Source organism: Colletes latitarsis, chromosome 11, assembly GCF_051014445.1.
Source record: "Colletes latitarsis isolate SP2378_abdomen chromosome 11, iyColLati1, whole genome shotgun sequence".
NCBI classification, from domain to species: Eukaryota; Metazoa; Arthropoda; class Insecta; order Hymenoptera; family Colletidae; genus Colletes; species Colletes latitarsis.
In genome coordinates, this window is record NC_135144.1 from 17,376,494 (window position 1) to 17,392,490 (window position 15,997).

The following is a 15,997-nucleotide window of genomic DNA, read 5'->3' on the forward strand; positions in this document are numbered from 1 at the left end:
TAGGACGAAATCCAAAATGGTAACAATTTCTATGAATTCCCATTCACTTTCTCCAGCGTCGTCGAAATACATCTGGATTTTAAAAAATCCGTTTCATTTATCACCACATCTATCGTATGAAAATAGACCCAGATATTATTTCGATGATCAACAACTAAAAATTCATTTTTCCTACGCAACTCGATAGAAACACACCGAACCAGAAATGAAACCTAGCGGAAGTAGTACGATACTACATAATACGATAATATTATAACACGTTTCGACGAGAATGAAACACGATCAACCTTTGTTTCCGTCCCATTCACAGCGCGTACCATTTTCGACGCAATCGGCATCATCGTCCTCGTCGTCTATAAACTTAATGGCGGACAAATCGAAATACTTCGCGACGTCCTCGGGCTCCTGATCTCTCGCCGGAAACTCGATCGACTTCGTCCCGTCGTCTACCACGGATTCATCGACGACGAACGTCTGCCCGTCGAGGCCCAAGCTCGAGCATCCGCAGAGGATCTTGCGAAAGAATCTCGACATCCTCGTAAACCTTCTCCAGACGCTACACCCAAGTGCACCAACCACAGGAACGTGTTCCGCGACGCTTGTTTCCACGGGCTGTTCTCATGTCCAGAACGACGCGTACAACCCCGCTTATTAAAGTATTTTCCTTTATTTATTTTTTCGCGACGTCCAATCGACGAACGCCGTGTACCGTCGAAACTTTTACCAAAGTCGACGAGTTCTACGATTTCGACGAAACGGACGGAACGATCGAGGAAATCACTTGCAACGCGGCTGAGGTTAGGCGTGTATGTGTGTGTGTGTGTGTGGAAAAAAGGCTGGGAAACTCGCGAAATCTTTGACGAGAAGTTCTCCGAGAGACGAGACAAGACGCGACGACGTTCACGCGCACGTGTCGCCGGGACCATAGAAAATAAACTCTCCACCGGGGCCGAGAATGGATGGCACGTACGAACGAACGAGGGATTTATATTTGGAACTGCTCACTGGCAACCGACGAGAAAAATTAAAGACGGAGAAGACGGTTCGATGCGCTTTACGCCACTGTGCATCGAGTATTTTGTTTCGTTGCCGTTACCCACGGCTGCCTTCGACTTCTTGCAGACGAGCTTTTTTTTTCTCCCTTTCGGTTATTTACTTCGATAGCACACGAATACGGGACAAAATTATTCACGTAACTCGATGATAACGCGAAAATATTTATGGGAATTTCTATTCGATTCCTTTGTTAACGTCACGATGCACCTGGGACTTTTTATATTTATTTATTCATTCGAGAAATATACCTTTCGAACGGATTACAAAAGAATGAAATAAATTCGTTTACATGGCAAGTTTAGCTATAAATTTTTGATGATAATGAAATTAATTAATTTCTATTTAATTTTATAGAATTACAAAATTTTCAATTCTTATAACACTACAAAAGTTTTATCAAAATCGGTTATTAAAACTCGGGGTTTCCATGTTGTTAGTAACGCGTACGAGTTTAACATGAACTAATATTTCGAAGATTCGTGTAATTGTAGAACAATCGTCCTCGGATTGCGTTTGCTTGTTCGGTCGGATAGAGTGTAAGCGAAGAGATCGAGCAAACTTTATCGCAGTGTTCCATTATCAGGTCGTCGTATACAGTAATGGGTTTAACCCTTTCGCTCGTGCCGCGTTAAATATAACACACTGAATCTCATATGTGCCGAAATAGAGTGGAAATCAATGTTCTCCGTTACTTTGAGTCTTTCTACGTTTCGTACGTGTGGACTAACTACATACGTTATACCAGGGCATTTAGGCAACAATCAACTATCATTAATTTTTCGACAGAAAGTATTGAAAATTATTATTTCCACGTGAATGCAAAAAATAATCGTTCAACGTCCAATTGGAAGTGAAAATTTGATTTATTTGCGTTTATTGATACACAGGGTGTTCGACCAACCCTGGGAAAAATTGTAATGGGAGATTCTAGAGGCCAAAATAACACGAAAATCAAGAATACCAATTTGTTGATGGAGGCTTCGTTAAAAAGTTATTAACGTTTAAAGTTCCGCCCGTGAATTTTACAAATTCACTGAATTTTTTTTCTCGAAAATGGGTAGGATTTCGACGGTATGTCTAATGACCAAAAATGATTGTAATTGACCCCAGTAACCGAAAATAATTTTTCTAGAACGATTTGAAATTTTTGTTTTTCGTCGAAAAATTTCACACCTTCTCGAATTTTTTTCTCGAAAATGGGTAGGATTTCGACGGTATGTCTAATGACCAAAAATGATTCTAATTGACCCCCGCAGCCGAAAATAATTTTTCTAGAACGATTTGAAATTTTTGTTTTTCGTCGAAAAATTTCACACCTTCTCGAATTTTTTTCTTGAAAGTGAGTAGGATTTCGGCGGTATGTCTATTCACCAAAAATGATTCTAATTGACCCCAGTAACTGAAAATAATTTTTCTAGGACGATTTGAAATTTTTGTTTTTCGTCGAAAAATTTCACACCTTCTCGAATTTTTTTCTTGAAAGTGAGTAGGATTTCGGGGGTAGGTCTATTCACCAAAAATGATTGTAATTGACCCCTACAACCAAAAATATTTTTTTTAGAACGATTTGAAATATTTTAATTTTGTCAAAAAATTTAGGCACCTCACCCCGTCGATTTTTCTTAAAAATTACTTTTTCATTTTTAATAATTTTATTTGACGCCCTACAGAAAAGTTGTCTAATACTTTCTTGTAGGTACCTATGAGCTCTACTTCAGAAAAAAGTTTCATTGAAATATATTCATAATTGCGGGAGTTATGGCTGTTTGAATATTGGACCACTTTTATGGGGTTTTTCGCATTTTACGTGGTCAAGGAGTAACTTTTCGAGTAATTTTAGAATTTCTACATATTCTTCACTAAAATACACGTTGATTGCTTTTTTAAACATTAAAATCGTCCAATCCGTTCAGAAGTTATGACGTTTTAAAGATATGCACGATATTTCAGGGAAGCATTTCTGGCCTCACATTAGATTTTCGGTAATCAATTTTTTTCTCGAAAATTCGTAGGATTTGGGGGGTATGTATAATGACCAAAAATGATTGTAATTGACCCCCGCAACCGAAAATAATTTTTCCAGAAGGATTTGAATTTTTTTAATTTTATCGTAAAATTTCACATCTTCCCGAATTTTTTTCTCGAAAATGGATAGGATTTCGGGGGTGTGTCTATTCACCAAAAATGATTGTAATAGACCCCCGCAACTAAAAATAATTTTTTCAGAATGATTTGTAATATTTTAATTTAATTTTTTAATAACTTTTTAACGAAGCCTCGATTGAGAAATTGATATTCTTGATTTTCCTCTTATTTTGGCCTCTAGAATCTCCCATTAAAATTTTTTCCAGGGGTGGCCGAACACCCTGAATTTGGATAGAACAAACGATGTGTATACATGATGATATATGCATGTACTCCTTTTATCTTTTTATAATAGTAATATAATAACATAATATTATAATAAAATTCATGCACGTACATATCATAATTTTACCTGAAGAAAAAAATTCAAGACCGGGGAGGTCAAATAAGTTCTGACATCTACCTTCTCGGAGGAGAATTGAAATCGTGTTACAGTATTACGCTATATTGGTAAAACCAATTAACTAATGGGTCGGCTCAAGAAATGGATGAAGTTCTAAATGTCGTTACGTATGTATATTTAAACTTTTTATTTTGTCATGGACTATGTCTACTTCGATAATAGCAATCAATAACCATCTAGTTATTTAAATATTCTGCAAGATTCCTTGCTTCGAACTGAGTACATAAGCTTAGTAATAAAATCTCCACTCCACTGAGTCGTCGTGGCAATGTACAGGGTATTTTTTGAATTGGAAACAGAAATTATAAAAAAGATGTTTATACAAAAATTATTAAGAATTATTAAAGAATGTATCTTTTAAATAACTTTTAAAAAATCCAATTAATCGATCACGTTAGTCGCTTGACTAATTTGTAAGTTCCAAGGGAGATACCTCCAGCAGTGACGGTGAAATGTTCGCATTTATCGTGGATGTCAGTTTCACGTTTATCAGGGGGTGAATACCGTAAATGCGATAGTGGCATACCATAATTTAAAAAATATACGAAAGGGCCGTTCAGAGACGAAAGCCAAGGCTTCTGGTCGAGCTCGAGCGTCACAGTTTCACGGTGGCAATCATCTTATCGCGTGGGAGACACTTCGAGTTTCTGGAAACCAGCCACTGACCCGGAAGCGACAACGAGTCAGCAGAATTATTCATTTATTTTTCTGCCGGCACGGTTCCGCGAGCCAACGAACCGATCGTCGAATAATGGGGACCAGGCATTAAATTCGGCGCTCCGCGGCATAGACCGTAAATTGCACGCGATTTTATCACCGTAACAACCGTGATACCAACTACCAAACGCTTATTGATGCCACGACCAACTGGAAAGTTAACTGCTTCCAGACTCGGTGAAATTACGCTTGCCAATTAGTCGTGATCCGTGGAGACATTCTGCATGATTTTTAATACCGTTCGCATCCTATTCGTTCCTCCATCGAGTATCGAATTAAATTGAAACACGTTTGACGCTTAAGCGTCAATTAAAAATAACTGCGATTCGTATTCGAGTGCTTAAAATTTTTAAATAGTACCCGAACAGTCAAGTATACATATACAATAATGACGTCGGTAAGTCGAACGTTTCTATTCCTCCCAACTGGGAGCCACTGAAAACACGAAAGACGGTTACGAGCTGGGGTGTCAGCGACGATGCTTTCTCTCATTCGCACTCACTGTTTTCTTCGATTGTCGACTAAGGTCCGCTACGAAAGATAAAGGCGACTCGGAGGCTCGGCGATACAGCTGCGTATAAATAGCCGCTGGTGTCAAATTTCGCGTCCGTTCTACGAAACACAGCATTAAAAAAAAAGTGTCTGAGCATTCGAATGCCCGAACGATAGAGCACCACGTTCGAATAACATTCGGCGAAAAGTTCGACGAATAGAGCGCGATTCTAATTCAATGCACGAAGTGGTATCGTCTGCAACGGAGTTTCGACCAAAATGCTCGTGGTTCCTCGACCTATTATTTCCAGCGGGTAGGGCAATCAAGTCGAGCACGTAACACGATTCGCGCAAACATCGCGCAAATGGGAGTTGGATCAACCCCCTCCCCTATTCCTGTTAACGCGCAAATTTACCTACTCGTTGCACACGAGCTCTCGTCTCGAGGCCGATGCATTCGCGAAGAAAATTCGCAACAATGCAACGCTGCTCCGCTCTCTGCGTTGAAACGAACTTGGCACGGCGCCATAACGCGTTCGAATATCGCCCGGCGATTCGGAGAAAGTGCACCTGCCCCCTAGACTTGCAGAGACAGTTTCTCAAGGGCAAGTCCATCCTCGTCATTTACGCTGTCAGCGATCTGCTAATGTCAGCTTCGAACAAAAGCCCCACCGTTTGCTTTTTCTTTCTCTCCCGTTCCCGTCTCCTCGTCGTTTGACCCGATAACCCTGGACTCTTGTACGCGAAACGAAGATTAATCCCTTAGATTCCACGGTCCAGTGATGCACAGAGAAATGTTTATTGGATCGATCGTGTAAACTGTAATATACATAATTTGACTGACGAGTCATTTCATTATTCATTGTTTCTATTACTTGTTTTCCATTTACCTCGCTATCTTATAACTAGTTACAACCAGTTAAGACCATAATACCATACCATCGTTGATGTATACCAGCATCGACACAAGTAGAACTAGTGAGTAATATAGTCAGACACACTGGCCAAGACCTACTCTATAGTACTAAACGATTTTTTAGACAATTTTTTCCCTAGAAAACCTAGTAACCTTGGTAATTATGTAGATGATTGACGACCTTGAAATATTAGTAAAGCTGTGTGTTACTAAATACATAGTGTAATTTATTTTTACGTATATTTCGGAAACTAAGAACGAGCGGCGGTAACATGTATAGATAGAAGTTATTCAGAATAGTGACCTTGACAACATATTTCGAGGTCATTAAAATCGGCGAGGTAGTCGATCATCTACATAATCACCGTAACCTTTTCTTATTATTTTTATCGACGGTAATTATCAGACGCGAGAGTTATATTGATAAATAAAATTTAAAATGGGACGAAAAGCCAAAAGAAACACCGACTTCTGAACGTTCAATTTGATAGTCCGCGTTCCTGATACGCTATCCAAAGGCTGAACGAGCAAAAGAAGCGTGGCGCGATCAAAATTTTCGTAAATCTGGGTCAAATAACTCGTAACCTTCGGTGTCATGCTTTTCAGCTTGACAAAGGGTTTTGGTGTGGCAAATGCATCCGCGGAAATGAAACGAGCATGAAATTGCGCGAGAAAAGCTGCAGCTGTGGCTCCATGAGGCGAACGCCGAAACGAACAAATTTTAATCAAAGTAACGATTGACAATTAAGATTTAAGTGGTCTAGCAACCAGCAGTCATTAAGCGACGAAACTAATGACGGACATTTTACACTAATCTTTTTTAGTTATTTTTTTTATTTAAAACAGAAATTTTCTTTTTTATTCAAATTTTATTTTTTTCCCAATACGGTATATAAATCGCGTGAATTATTAACGACGATGAATATTTGATTTCCATTTTATTTAATTCATTTCCTTAAGTTCTTTTGTTTGTCTGATCTGAATTGTTAGTGTTCACAGAAGAATTTTCAGGTTAGAGTGAAAGACAGCCTTCATCTTGTACTTGGCCGTTGTACAAATTACTCTTCAGGTAACATATTTATTTGTAGGTTATAACCAGCTTGCGGACCTTCGACTTCGTACGTCAATTGTCTAATGGCGTAATGATTAATTATTAATTAATAAAGTAAAAAATAAATGCAAATTATCTGAAAAAACTTAATGTTACATCGATCTATATTATACCAGTTTATATATATCGGTATATACAGGGTGTTCGGCCACCCCTGGGAAAAATTTTAATGGGAGATTCTAGAGGCCAAAATAAGACGAAAATCAAGAACACCAATTTGTTGATGGAGGCTTCGTTAAAAAGTTATTAACAATTAAATTCAAGAATTTCAAATCGTTTTGGAAAAATTATTTTCGATTGCGGGAGTCAATTACAATCATTTTTGATGAATACACATATCCCCGAAATCCTACCCTTCTTCGAGAAAAAAATTCGGGTAGGTGGTGAAATTTCTCGGCGAAAAAAAAAATTTTTCAAATCGTTCTAAAAAAATTATTTCCGATTGCAAGGGTCGATTATAATCATTTTTGATGAATAGATATATCCCGGAAATCCTACCCAGTTTGGAGAAAAAAATTCGAGAAGGTGTGAAATTTTTCAACAAAATTAAAAAATATTAAATCGTTCTAAAAAAATTATTTTTGATTGCAGGGACCAATTATAATAATTTTTTGTCAATAGACATACCCTCGAAATCCTAACCATTTTCGAGAAAAAAATTCCTAACCGAAAATATAATTTCAGGCCAAAAATGCTTCCCGTAAATTTCATGCAAATCTTTAAAACACCATAACTTCTGAACGGATTGGACGATTTCAATGTTCAAAAAGCCAAACGCCGCGTATTTTATTGTAAAATACGTAGAAATTCTAAAAATATTCGAAAAGTTATTTCTTGACCACCTAAAATGAGAAAAACCCCATAAAAATGGTCCAATTTTCAAACAGCCATAACTCCTATAATAGTAAATATATTTCAATGAAACTTTTTTCTGAAGTAGAGCCCATAGGTACCTACAAAAAAGTATTAAACAACTTTTCTGTAGGACGTCAAGCGAAATTATGAAAAATCAAAAACGAATTTTTAAGGAAAATCGACAAGGGGGTGCCTAAATTTTTCGGCGAAATTGAAAAGTTTCAAATCGTTCTGGAAAAATTATTTTCGGTTGCAGGGGTCAATTATAATCATTTTCGGTGAATAGACATACTCCCGAAATCTTACCCACTTTCGAGAAAAAAATTCAGTATTGGTGAAACTTTAAACGTTAATAACTTCTTAACGAAGCCACCATCAACAAATTGGTATTCTTGATTTTCGTCTTATTTTGGCCTATAGAATCTCCCATTAAAATTTTTCCCAGGGGTGGCTGAACACCCTGTATAATATATATCATTATATCGGTTATAACGAAGGAAAAATGAAAGTATGTAAATGCCGTTTGAATCTCGGTCGTATTATGATTATTGGAACACCCTGTGTATATTCTTGAAAGCGTACGGTTGTTAACTCTGCATACGACGGAAATGTCCATCTAACGAACGAAACGATTAACAATTTTCTCCCACGCCATCGACTCTCTAAAGTAAATCTCGCGTAAAATTGCAACCAGTCACGGTCGAACTCGTGATTCGTCGAATTCGGGTCGAGCGAAACGGTGCCGTGACGGTCGGCGTTTCAGAGAATCTTCTTTTCTCGCAGAGACACTATTACGCCACCGTGAGACGCGAACTTTAAACGAGGGATGGAACTATTTGAATAATTGAATATTTATTCGAACGGTTTTCAGGTATTTTAATGCTGCGAATAAACTTTGAAAATTGGAGGTTCTCGATTTACTCGGTTAAAACGGTCCAGAGATTTCTGCATAAATTTGTGGCGCTGCTTTGCCGCGGATAGGACTCGTGAGAATCGTAGGAGGACAGAGAAGGGAAGAAAGGGGCGTGTTTCGTCCGGGCCTGCTAGTGGACTCATCAGTAAGGCTTTCTTAGCAGGCCCTACCTTAGACGACTGGGATATTGGGAAGTTGGTCCAAGAGCAACCGAGTGATCGGTCGAGCACTTGTGAGAGCGCGACCCCTCTGGTGGCGAGCATGGGAGGCGACGTCACAAATTGAATTTTATAAATACAATGTACTATCCAGAGAGAAAAAAAAAAGATTAGACTCAATGGTTTGCTTGGAAAACAATGTTAAACGTTTCGACAGAATTTTCTGTAATTAGAATAAAATTTTGCTCGTTTTTACCGAGAGCTTTGATCATAGTGGATATTGTATACCTTCATGCGCCACGACAACCAGTTTTCTAACTGTATATGCGTCCAGCGATGCTACGTGCACATGCACATTCTACAACCGGATCGTAGAAGTCAGTCATTGTTTACCAGACTCTTAAGCGTTTGCGACCCTACGCCGATCCGGACTAGACGTCGTATTTCGTTCCAGCCAGTCTTGCGCCGAGTCCAGCTCGACATACAATTTTCTGACTCTCACATCTATTTTCTTGTAACATTACGATGCAAATATCTCATAATCATTTCATCGGTATTTGTAATATAATATAGTTAATGCAAGATTATTTCAACAAAGACTCAATCATTCCATATTCACGAGAGAAACAAGGATCATCCTACAAACCGTTCGAAAAATGGCGTTCCAAACGAGAATTCTCAATTAATATCGTTCGCTTCGGTAAAACACTTCGCGACGCTGATGGATTCCGAATCCATCGTCTTAAACTTCGACGTTTAAACCACCCTTCGCCGTTCGGAACACCGATTCGTTATATGCAAATTTGTGGGTGGTTCTGCGGAGGAGATCGGAGGAGTTTAGAAGCGTATACGAGTTATCCAGTATCTTGACGGAGCAAAGTGTAACATCGATTAACATACACCGTCGTTCGAAAGTTTGGTGCACCATCGATAAATGAACCTTTTACCGTACATACACAAACGGTTTACGTAAAACATTATTCTTCCATATGGGTCTAAGTCCAAAGTGTAAATATTAATTTACATTGTCAATTAAATAATCTGCATTTTCTAAAAATAAATAATAAACAATAAAAATTTCAAATCCTTCTGAAAAAATTATTTTCGGTCGCAGGGGTCAATTACAATCGTTTTTTATGAATAGACATACCCTCGAAATTCTACACACTTTCGAGAAAAAAATTCAAATAGGTGCTAAAATTTTCGACAAAATTAAAAAATTTCAAACCGTTTTAAAAAAATTATTTTCGGTTGGGGGGGTCAATTACAATCATTTTTGGTCATTAGACATACCCTCCAAATCCTACGCATATTCGAGAAAAAAATTCGAATAGGTGCTGAAATTTTCGACAAAATTAAAAAATTTCAAACCGTTTTAAAAAAATTATTTTCGGTTGGGGAGGTCAATTACAATCATTTTTGGTCATTAGACATACCCTCGAAATCCTACGCATATTCGAGAAAAAAATTCGAATAGGTGCTAAAATTTTCGACAAAATTAAAAAGTTTCAAATCCTTCTGGAAAAATTATTTTCGGTTGCGGGGGCCAATTACAATCATTTTTTGTCATTAGACATATCCTCGAAATCCTACGCACTTTCGAGAAAAAAATTCGAGTAGGAGCTAAAATTTTCGGCGAAATTAAAAAATTTCAAATCGTTTTAAAGATTATTTTCAGTTGCGGGGGTAAATTACAATAATTTTTTGTCATTAGACATATCCTCGAAATCCTACGCACTTTCGAGAAAAAAATTCGAATAGGTGCTAAAATTTTCGACAAAATTAAAAAGTTTCAAATCTTTCTGGAAAAATTATTTTCGGTTGCGGGGACCAATTACAATCATTTTTGGTCATTAGACATACCTTCGAAATCCTATGCACTTTCGAGAAAAAAATTCGTCTCATGATTTTACGTTTATGTTCCTTTATGTACTTTCTGTCGAATAGTTATAATATTAAATAACACAGTTAATATAGTAAAGTAAAAGTGTCTGAAAGTTTGAATCCTACCACACGTCAATTACCCATTCCCGACACCTTACAATAACAATATTTATTTATTGTAACGTGTTCCATATAACTTTTTCAGGCCACTGTACCATCGATGATTAGATACGTTTCGTATAAAAGTAGTAACAGCCGCGCGCTCCTGTGAAGAAACGTTAACGAACTTATTACTCGATCTAATAAATTACTCGTGCAGTCCCGTCCCCGAGTACCTGGACGGCAGAAGACTCTAGGACCAGGTCGATCAAAGACATCGTGGACGAAAACGTCTGGCACTTAACGCGAGATTGGCCAGACACCATTCTAGATCAAACGTCCGGGTCAGGCTTCCCCCGAGCGATTCCGGTGAAATTCCTGAAATCGTTCCGTTTCCCCTGCAACAGAGTGGAACGCGACTGGCTCTTCCTCGCGCGCGGCGTGAAAGTAAATTCGATTAGCGTCGGCCACTTTCCACTCGCTACGGGGTAAATTCGATCGACGCCGCGATAAGATCGAACGGCAATTAACAACGAAAAACGCGTTGTCTAAATTGCTCGGCGCGCGTGAATCGAAGCACTCGACGAAACTCGACACTCATCCATTCCAGCGTCGACAGCCAATCTACGTCGAAACCATCTACGAACTCCACGCGACCTCTCGATCGTTCCACGAAAAAAAAAAAAAAGGACCTGGTAAGCAACGCCGAGCGAGGTCGAACACGCTTGCATACGTCTAAATTTCAACTTTTCAGGCCACTCGACGGATCACCGTACTAGATTAATCGAATTATCTTCGAGACACACTAGGGACCGAAGAACCTCTGTCGAGTTGGTCAGACCAAATCGGAATTATTGGAATATTTAGTAACCGCTTTGTAGCAATTTGTACTAGTTAAGCTCGACATAATTCGAAGAAATTGTCTGCACTTCTAAACACACGAGAGAAAAAATTCGTATCCACTTACGTGGTGATCCGACAATCAAACGGTGGTCGGTGCGCGCAGAGTATAAATATTCTCCAACGATCTATTTTTTTCTTCCTTTCACCCTTCGTTTTTACGCCTCGTATGAAACACCTACACATGCTCGTGACTCTTTCACTGTAGGACACGTTTCACCACCACTATCATTAGCTGCTGAAAAGAATGCCCCCGAGGCAGCGATGCACAACCCGCGGCAAATTTTTTAATTTTTATGTCTCGTTACGCGTTCGACAAATTCGAACGTAACCGCAAAGGTTTTTTTTCGTCGATGGAACTGGACAAATCAATTGACGTAATTTTGCTATTAAATGCGAGTATAAAATCTGACGCGCTTAATTTGGAAATAACAATTACTATTACGCTTGGGATCGATTTGCAATGCCCTCGTATTCAAGATGGCGTTCTATTTAAAACAGTACAGTTAACCTCGAAATCTTTTTTACGGTAAAAAAAACTTTTGTACGCCAAATTTGTTTCTATAACTAAAAGTAACGGAAATACTTCAGGTAGGCAGTGTTTCTGCCCCACCCTGTATGTCCCGTACCGCAGTGAACGTGCTAGCTTTGCTCTTTTTTCCTACTTCCTCCTCTTCAGACCGTTCGCAACGGCATTCAGTAATTGTCATGTGCTCGCGGTGCGTGCAACTCTCTTCCCTATTTTCCACACGGAACACTCGCTCGAGCCTGAACCACGGAAAATGATACCTTCGAATTCCCTATCGTGACTCGATTAACCGTTCTCGGGCGATTTCCTTCCTTTGCTTTATCGAACAGATTCAAGGAAAGCTAACGTTTGAGAAACACTGTTACAGTGTATTCATAGATGAGCAATACAGAGTCAGTTATACCTTAATTGGTTTCGAACTACGGAATTAATGTTGCGCGGTGACATAGTTTCAAAGATGTTCATGCACTTGTGTGTATCCCCTCCCCCCCTCTCACCGATGGACCTTTTGCAATTTCTTTCGGATTAAAATAGGCTTCGTAACGGACATCGATTTCTGGTCTTGCAAAAGGAGGTCGTGATCCGGACCGTTGCTTTTTGAATAGAGCTGAGGTCAAATTGTACCTGCCTATATGTGTATCGTTGATTCTTAACCACCGTGCCGTGAAGTTACACTTCATCGTCCTGAATCATCGTCAATGAACTGTTGTATTTTCATCTTTTACAGCTTGTAACATTGTTACCATGACAATTTTTATATTTTAAAAAATGATACAGTACGGTTTTCGCTGTGAGTGACTGTACGTCACGACCTAGCGAAGAAATCGAATTTTCATCGAAACTGTGCTTCAAGGTTGAACGGGTTAAGAACCACTGATGTAGACAAACAGACTACAGGGCACTGGGCATATCTGGTCGGACTGTTTTTCATAACGAATCGCTCGTTCAACCGTTACGACGCGAGCACGGCAGGGCGAAAGTGTCTCCGGGGAGACAGAGGCGATTCCTGGAAACGACAGAGAGCCAACGATTTCAAAACAAAGTCGCATCGCGCACGCACGTCGATACGCATCGTGCCCCAACCGACTGTTGCTCCCCGACAGCAAAATATTCGCGTTGTTCTCCAACACGCAAATTCATTTCTGCACGTCCGCGTTCATTGGACTTGCAGAGACACACGAAACTTTCGAACGCCTATATTTATAATATTCATCTAATATTATAAAATCTATACAGTCAGTCACGACAGTTTTCGTACAATCCCTAGAGCTGGCGTTTTAAAGAAAATAAGCAACAATTTCATATATCATGTTTATTTATTAATATGCACAATATTATTAATTGACCTATATAAAAACGTATTATTTTTTAAGAATATTTTATGCAATAAGAAAAAAGCGAAATATGTATGTTACAAAAGTGTTGGTACACTAAAATATGAAGTTGGTACATCTAGTAAATCTAGTAAATTTTTGTTATACTAATATTTTGCCGGTCCACCTTTTGCCTCTGAAACTGTTTTTAATCTTCTTGGCATAGAATGGACTGATTTAGTTGTAAAATCAGAACACTCATTGTCGCTAAATGATTGTTAGACATTATTCAACTGAATCACGACGTCATGACAACGTAAACGAAACATTATCGGGGAAGCCCAGGTATTACGTTTCAAAAATTTGTTAGATTTATTAGATTTACTACCTTCGTATTTTAGTGTACAAACAATTTGGTGACAGAGATTTTGTTTTTTCTTTATTGTATAAAATATTCTTAAAAAAACAATAAATTTTTATATAGTTTAATTGATGATATCATACATAATAATACATGAATGTTATATTATACGAAATTGTTGCTTATTTTTTTTAAAATTACTATTTTAGGGGGTGTACGAAGACATTCGTGACTGACTGTATGCTCAACAGAGGCAATTGAAATTAGAAAATAATTCAAGATGGTCCACCGTGCGCATTAAAATAACCCTAGGAGAAAAATGTATTTCAGATACGATTCAAATAACAAATACTTTGTTAATTTGTATAATGTTCGCAAGTGAATAAAATTATACATACAGGGTGTTCGACCACCCCTGGGAAAAATTTTAATGGCAGATTCTAGAGGCCATAATAAAACGAAAAAGAAGAATACCAATTTGTTGATGGACGCTTCGTTAAAAAGTAATTAACAATTAAATTCAAAAATTTCAAATTGTTCTGGAAAAATCATTTTCAGTTGCAGGGGTCAATTACAATCATTTTTGGTAATTACACATACCCTCGAAATCCTATACATTTTCGAGAAAAAAATTGTTTACCGAAAATCTAATGTGAGGCCAGAAATGCTTCCCTGAAATTTCGTGCATATCTTTAAAACGTCATAACTTCTGAACGGATTGGACGATTTTAATGTTCAAAAAGGCAAACGACGCGTATTTTAGTGTAGAATACGTAGAAATTCTAAAAATATTGGAAAACTTGCTCCTTCAACTCGCAAAATGAAAAAAACTCTATAAAAATGGCCCAATTTTTAAACAGCCATAACTCCCATAATAGTGAATATATTTCAATGAAACTTTTTTCTCAAGTAGAGCCCATAGGTACCTACAAAAAAGTATTAGACAACTTTTCTGTAGGACGTCAAGCGAAAATAGTAAAAATCAAAAACGAATTTTTAAGGAAAATCGACGGGGGGTAGATGCCTAAATTTTTCGGCGAAATTGAAAAGTTTTAAATCGTTCTGGAAAAATTATTTTCGGTTGTAGGGGTCTATTAAAATCATTTTTGGTCATTAGACATATCCCCGAAATCCTACTCAGTTTCGAGAAAAAAATTCCATACCGAAAATACAATTTCTGGCCATAAATGTCTGCCCGAATTTTGATGCGAATTTTTAAAACGTCATAACTTCTGAACAGATTGGACGAATTTAATGTTTAAAAAAACGAAATACGCGTATTTTGATGGAGAATATGTACAAATCGCAAAAATATTCGAAAAGTTGGTCCTTGACCCCGCAAAATGAGAAAAACTCCATAAAAATGGTCCAATTTTCGAACAGCCATAACTCCTACAATTGTGAATATATTTCAATGAAACTTTTTTCTGAAGTAGAGCTCATGGGTACCTACAAAAAAGTGTTAGACAACTTTTCTGTAGGGCGTCAAATAAAATTACTAAAAAAGAAAAAGTAATTTTTAAGAAAAATCGACAGGGGGTAGGTGCTGAAATTTTTCGGCAAAAAACAATTTTTTCAAATCGTTCTAGAAAAATTATTTTCGGCTGCGGAGGTCAATTAGAATCATTTTTGGTCATTAGACATACCGTCGAAATCCTATCCATTTTCGAGAAAAAAATTCGAGAAGGTGTGAAATTTTTCGACGAAAAACAAAAATTTCAAATCGTTCTAGAAAAATTATTTTCGGCTGCGGGGGTCAATTAGAATCATTTTTGGTCATTAGACATACCGTCGAAATCCTACCCATTTTCGAGAAAAAAATTCAGTGAATTTGTAAAATTCACAGGCGGAACTTTAAATGTTAATAACTTTTTAACGAAGCCTCCATCAACAAATTGGTATTCTTGATTTTCGTCTTATTTTGGTCTCTAGAATCTCCCATTAGAATTTTTCCCACGGGTGGCCGGACACCCTGTATAATTCTTATTTGTATTAAAAAAGATTTACTACTGTATTCTGGAATTCTCGAAACTAGAAAATCCAAAATCACTTGTCCTTTTGTCGACTATGGCGATCGAGGACGATTTTAAGCGTGAAACGCACTCGTTAATCCTGTCACGGGCTGCATATCGATGCAGCGATTTC

The 15,997-nt window shown here is 37.8% G+C and overlaps 1 protein-coding gene across 3 annotated transcripts in view; it reads right to left on the reverse strand.

Moving 5' to 3' along the window:
* The window catches only part of LOC143348065 (protein PALS1), a 102,681-nt gene that overhangs the window by 76,832 nt on the left and 9,852 nt on the right, over positions 1-15,997 (reverse strand). The window lies entirely within an intron of this gene.